A 7,024-nucleotide genomic window follows, 5' to 3' on the forward strand; every position below is an offset into this window, starting at 1 on the left:
ATGGTAAAAGAATCTGTTTGCAATGTGGGAGACCTGAGTTTGATCCCTGGGTTGGGAAGACCCCCCTGAGGGAGGTCATGGCAGTTCTGACTCTCAAAGAGTCAGACAGGACTGAAGCAACTAAACTCAGCACACAATGCTAGGTTGCAAATCATTGTACCTCACCCTTGAGAAACCATTTTGTCTGTTGCTTTCTAATCTCCAGGTTTGTTGTCAAAAAGTCTGATATTCCACTCCATATTGGTTGTTAATGAAATTTCCTGCCCCCATCTCCAGGTAATTTATAGGATTTTTTTTTTTTTTCTTTTACTCTCTGGTGTTCTGAAATTTCATAATGAAGAGTCCATGTGTTTTCCTTTTATCATTCATTGTGCTGGATACAATGAGATGTTCTTTCAATCTGAAGAGTCTCTTATTTTTTGGTTCTGGGAAATGTTCTTGGGTATGAATTTCAAAATACCTTCCTCTCTCCATTTTTGTTTATTTTGTTAGTCTGTGTTAGGGCTTCTTGGGTCAGTACTCTAGATGTCATATCTTTTTTCCTCCTAGCTTCAGCCTTTTGCTTTATCTGCACTACTTCATGAAGTGTATCTTAATTTTTGTCTACCAATCATTTTTGCTTGGACCACCAATTTTCCATTTCTCCTAATTGTCTCTCTTCTACCCTTGTCTACGCAGCACCCCGCCTTATGTTTATGATATCCTTTCTTATCTTTCTAATGTTATTCTTTTTAGCTCATTCACTAGAGCCGAGAGCTTCCTTCTGCACCCTCTGCCCTCTCCTCCTCTCCTTCTTCCTTCTCCTCCCCCTCCTGTTCCCGCTCTTCTTCCTCTTCCTTCTCCTCTCAGTTATCACATTTTGGGCTTTCCCTAGATACTGAAGCTTTTAGCATGCTGGGGCTGGGGCTCGTCTCATGCTTTATGTTTTTTTCTAAAAGTCTGGTTGTTCATTCACATTTAATAGTGATGACTAAAGACTGACTAGAAGCACTGAGCGTATAGATTGAACGTCCTCATAAATAATTTTCAAGACACCAGGACTGATGTCTACCTATAGATCTGACATCAGTATCTGAAAGTAAAATTCACTCAGTCATGTCTGACTTTTTGTGACTCCATGGACTGTAGCCTGCCAGACTCCTACATCCATGGGATTCTCCAGGCAAGAATACTGGAGTGGGTGGCCATCCCCTTCTCCAGGGGATCTTCCCAACCCAGGATCGCATGCAGGTCTCCTGCATTGCAGGCAGATTCTTTACCATCTGAGCCACTAGGGAAGCCTGACATCTGGCACTGTTTATTCGGGGATCTTAGATTTCTCAAACGACTTCTCAGGTCACCCACCTGTAAGGCTTATTTATAGAAGCAGAAATGTCACTTAAACTCTTGCTTTTGATTCTTAACCTCTCTTTTCTCTGCATTTTGAAGAGTGTGCTGTGTCTTTTCCACTTGGCTTCTCCTGAGAATAAGCCACGGGCCCCTTGTGTGTGTATCCACGTGCTTGTAGGTAGTTGGTTGGCTTCCTGTGGAGAAGAAGAAAGCAGGTGCCAACCACTCCACAGAAAGACCTTTGACTGTCCCCTGTGTATTGTGGGTTGACTTGTATACCGCCCTCTCTGCAAATTCATTTGCTAAAGAACCTCAGATTATCAGGAGATAATCTTTAAGGAGGCAGTTGAGTTAAAATGGGCTTCTTTGGTGGCTCAGAGGGTTAAAGCATTTGCCTACAATGCGGAGATCTGGGTTCAATCTCTGTGTTGGGAAGATCCCCTGGAGAAGGAAATGGCAACCCATTCCAGTATTCTTGCCTGAAGAATCCCGTGGATAGAGAAGCCTGGTGGGCTGCAGTCCATGGGGTCGCAAAGAGTCAGACATGACTGAGCGACTTCACTTGAGTTAAAATGAAATCATCAGAGTGGGCCCTAATCCAATATGACTCATGTCCTCATGAGAAGAAGAGGAAATGTGGACACAGATGAGTAGAGTGGGAAAGCTATATGAAGACACAGGGAGAAGAGGGCCATTCAAAAGACAGAGAGAGAGACCTCAGAAGAAACAAACTCTGCTGACACCTTGTTCTGGGACTTCAGCTTCCAGAACTGGGAGGAAATAAGCTTCTGTTGTTTAAGCCGCCCCATCTGTGGTGCTTGGTTATCTCAGACAGAGCAAATGAGTATACTGTTGTTTTCAGCCTTTTGACCCACTCTGAACTTTTGTGAGCCCGGATGACCCCACATTCTGTACATTTCAAAGGGTCTGTGGGGTGAATTGCCTCCCACCCCCTTGCAGGCATCTGGGGTTGGACGCGCCCCAACCCTGTCACTTACTGCTCTTCCCTTGGCTTGCTTTCTATCTTCTTAAAATTTGGTGAACTTAACAAAATTTCTTTGTTTTCCTCCTACTGTGTTTATTCTTTGGAGTTTTATACTTAAAAAATTGTTTACTGTCATTTTAGTTGGTTTCAGGGGAAGGAACAGTTATACATGTATTGTTTTTTAAAGTATTTTATTATTCTTATTTTATTTATTAAAAAAAAAAAAGGTGGCCTTGCCACACAGCATGTGGGACATTAGTTCCCTGATCAGGGATTGAACCCATGTCCCCTGCATTGGAAGTACATCGTCTTAACCACTGGACCACCAGGGAAGTACTTGTATTTCTAACTTAAGCTCTGTTTCTAAATATCAGGTCTTTTCACCCTAGCAATAGAAATACTCAACAGAAGCTATGAAGTTACAATTCTTTTAACATATTTCTTGACACTGGTACTGATTTGTTGCTTCTCAGATCCAAATTCATGCTGTTTGCCTTGGCTTGTGATGCTGGAGCTGCATCCTATAAACATTTTTTTGTTTACCCGGTGGCTAGATCCAGGCTTTGTCAACAGGGGGCTTTGGAGGGACATTGCAGGGTAAGGGACTCCTGCTCCAGGTTCTGAAAATGAAAGTGAAAGTCACTCAGTCGTGTCTGACTCTTTGCAACCCCATGGACTATGGTGTCCATGGAATTCTCCAGGCCAGAATACTGGAGTGGGTAGCCTTTCCCGTCTCCAGATCATCTCCCCAACCCAGGGACTGAACCCAGGTCTCCACATTTCAGGCAGATTTTTTACCAACTGAGCCACCAGGGAAGCCCAAGAATACTAGAGGGTAGTCTACCCCTTCTCCAGCGGATCTTCCCGACCCAGGAGTTAAACTGGGGTCTCCTGCCTTGCAGGCGGATTCTCTAGCAACTGAGCTGTCAGTGTTCTACTGAGATTTCATCTGTGGTTTCTGTGGTTCAAGGCTACCAGTGGCATGTGGTCTGCCCAGTGACAAAACCCTTTAATGAATTTTGTGTTAGTTGCTCAGTTGTGCCTGACTCTTTGTGACCCCATGGACTGCAGCCCACCAGTCTCCTCTGTCCGTGAGATTTTCCAGGCAAGGATACTGGAGTGGGTTGCCATTTCCTTCTCCAGGGGATCTTCCCAACCCAGGGATCGAACCCAGGTCTCCTGCACTTCAGGCAGATTCTTTACCGACTGAGCCACAAGGGAAGCCCCTTGATGAATTTTGCAGATGCCCATCTGTGTATTCCTAGTGGGGATGGGGCTAATGGGAGGCAGCTTCCCTGTGGGCCTGGTTAAACCCCAGAAGGCAGTTTCCAACTTGCCAGCACTGGCCTCCAGCATTTAGTGAATTTTCCCACCATCCAGATGGCCCTAACCACACCTTCGCAAGTGAGGTCTGAATCTCAGCCTGGCATAGTGGGTGGCTTTTTCTCAGATGATTCTTCTTTGGGTGCTCTATCTCAGTCCTATGTTTGCTACTCCCGTACTCTCTGGAGCAGGAGTTAGCGTATATTTTCTGTAAAGGGCCAGAGAGTAAGTGTCTCAGGGTTTGCAGGCCATGGGGTTGGTTCCGAATTACTAACTCAGTGGACAAACCATAAATGAATGGGCCTGGCAGCTTGGCCCACATGCCCATCCTTGTCCCACGTCATTAATCCTGTGCTGCTAGTTAACAATTCCTTACAGTACAAATACATTTTCACTGCTAAAATGACTGGTATGGTTTCTCCTTCTGACTGGATTTTGATAGAAAGCATTGAAATTTTAGGGAAGGCATTGGCTTGGCCTGTGCAAGTGCTAACACCGCAGTATGTCAGCAAATTTGGAAAACTCAGCAGTGGCCACAGGACTGGAGGAAGTCAGTTTTCATTCCAATCTCAAAGAAAAGCAACGCCAAAGAATGCTCAAACTACTGCACAATTGTGCTCATTTCACAAGCTAGCAAGGTAATGCTCAAAATCCTTCAAGCTAGACTTCAACAGCATGTGAACCAAGAACTTCTGGATATATAAACTGGATTTAGAAAAGGCAAAAGAACCAGAGATCAAATTGCCAACAACCATCGGACCATAGAAAAAGCAAGAGAATTTCAGAAAAACATCTACTTTTGCTTCATTGACTATGTCAAAGGCTTTGACTGTGTGGATCAAAACAAACTGTGGAAAATTTTTAAAGAGATGGAAATACCACCTCACTTGTCTCCTGAGAAATCTGTATGGAGGTCAAGAAGCAACAGTTAGAACCAGACATGGAACAATGGAAAAATTGGGAAAGGAGTACGTCGAGGCTATATATTGTCACCCTGCTTATTTAACTTATATGCAGATTATATCATGTGAAATGCCAGACTGGATGAAGCTCAGAGCTGGAATCAAGATTTCCAGGAGAAATATTAAGAACCTCAGATATGCAGATGATACCACTCAAATGGCAGGAAGCAAAGAGGGACCAAAGAGCCTCTTGATGAGGGTGAAAGAGGAGAGTGAAAAAGCTGGCTTAAAACTCAACATTCAAAAAAAACTAAGATCGTGGCATCTGGTCCTATCACTTCATTGCAAATAGAAGGGGAAAAAGTGGAAACAGTGACAGATTTTATTTTCTTAGCCTCCAAAATCACTGCAGATAGTGACTGTAGCCATGAAATTAAAAGACACTTACTCCTTGGAAGGAAAGATATGAAAATATAGCAGTGTGTTGAAAAGCAGAGACATCACTTTGCTGACAGAGGCCTGTTTAGTCAAAACCATGATTTTTCCAGTAGTCCTGTATGGATATGAGAGTTGGACTGTAATGAAGGCTAGGTGCCAAAGAATTGATGCTTTTGAATTGTGGTACTGGAGAAGACTTTTAAGAGTTCTTTAGTATGCAAGGAGCTCAAACCAGTCAATCCTAAAGAAAATCACCCTGAATATTCATTGGAAGGACTGATGCTGAAGCTGAAACTCCAATACTGACTCACTGGAAAAGACCCTGATGCTGGGAAAGATGGAAGGCAAAAGGAGAAGGGGGCAACAGAGGATGAGATAGTTAGACAGCGTCACCGACTCAATGGATACGAATCTGGGCAAACTGGGAGATAGTGAAGGACAGGGAAACCTGGCATGCTGCTGTCCATGGGGTCCCAAAGAGTCGGACATGACTTAGTGATCGAACAACAACAGATTGGCTTGGGTGACTTGAGACAGGTGAAAGTCCTTATTCTGGATCTGACAATTCTTGTGCAGTATTTGCAAGAGAGAGGGACAGTATGGGAGAACGCGCAAATTTGTGACAGCGTGAAGCCATGAAACTAACAAGTGAGCAAACATTTGAGGTGAGGTTTGCCTGTCTGTGTATGACAGGATCTTGGGGAAAACAGTAGGAAAATATTCTCTTCTAGTCAATTGTAAACTTCAAAGCACACAAAATATTCCCTCTAGTTGTCTATTCTATGAAATATTCATGTTTATTTGAATATAGTTTCCCCAAGATCTTCGGGTAAAATTGATGTTCTCTCCCTGCGGTTCTCTCTTCCCTTGGTTCAGAACGGGCATCCTCCTGGGGATCGTGTGTTGATTGCTCTCTGGAGTGGCAGTCTCACCCCCTCCCCAAGCTTTTCTTGGGCAGAGTACCTTGCAGTTGATTAGCTTTCTGCTTTCTAAATTGCTGTCAAGTGTCAGACTCTCTCCCCGAGATTGTTCCCATCATCTTTATTAGAGGTTTGGGTGTCTGCAAATTCTTCAGTGACACATTTACAGGCTGTCTTTTGCTTTATGCACACAGATGGCTAAGCACAATGATACCATGTATTTTACTAGTTTAATTCTCAGAGGGTAACCTCTTTTCCAGAATTTTATTTCTCCATGTACTGCCAATACCACGAAAATATTTTCTGATCAAAATAGGACAAGAGACATTTACCCTGAGGCTCCCCCCAAGACATGGCTCTGGGGCTTCCTGAAAACCAGATGCTTCTTCCAGGTTCCCTGTGGCTTGTAATCCATGTGATAGGTTAGGGAGAGACGTGGGAAAAAAAACCCAAAACAAAAACATGCTCACAGGCAATCCCGATGTAAGAGCAATAGCAGTTGGCAAAACCTTTATCCTGGCTGCCCATCAATTTTTCTCTTCATTATGATACAAGCAGGGAAGGTTATAAGATCAGCTGTTGTAAATGATGAATTAAGACAGAATTACAAGCAGAGGATGCCTTATTGCTGGTGTCAGACTTAAACCTCTGAAGAGAAAAGGGGAAAAAGAGAATGACATTTTTTTGTTGTTGTTGCTCGTTTAAGGCTCAGAACGGAGTGTTCAAAGGGGCCCAGCTCACCAGTTGGCAGCCCTCCACTGTCCCTCCCTACTGCTTCAGGACCCGCCAGTACCCTTCTGTGGATAGAATACAGGGACCTCTAAATGCCTCACAAGAATTCGAGGTAGGTAAGATTGTTCTCTGAGAGTTAAGCTATAAAACTGCCTTAGATCAGTGTGAGAAAGTACGATGTCATCTTGGAAATAAAATATCTTCTAGGCTGAGACATAGTGATGAATGGACTGTCGGCATTGATGTAGACAAAGAAAGTACCTATGAGAAAGACGGCGAGGAGAGGCAGGGCCTGTCCAGATCTGTTCTGCAGGACGGACTTCATCTCCCAACCCTGTCCCAGAGAATCAGGAGCACCCGCCATAAGCATCCTTTCACTCATCTTCCTGTCTTTG

General features: G+C 43.9%; 1 non-coding gene across 1 annotated transcript; it reads right to left on the bottom strand.

The window, feature by feature from the left end:
• Positions 1–2,573: 2,573 nt before the first annotated feature.
• Positions 2,574–2,646, bottom strand: TRNAG-UCC (transfer RNA glycine (anticodon UCC)). The gene has a single exon. It is a non-coding gene; the product is annotated as a tRNA-Gly (tRNA).
• Positions 2,647–7,024: the final 4,378 nt, after the last annotated feature.

Source organism: Dama dama, chromosome 12 (assembly GCF_033118175.1).
Source record: "Dama dama isolate Ldn47 chromosome 12, ASM3311817v1, whole genome shotgun sequence".
NCBI classification, from domain to species: domain Eukaryota; kingdom Metazoa; phylum Chordata; class Mammalia; order Artiodactyla; family Cervidae; genus Dama; species Dama dama.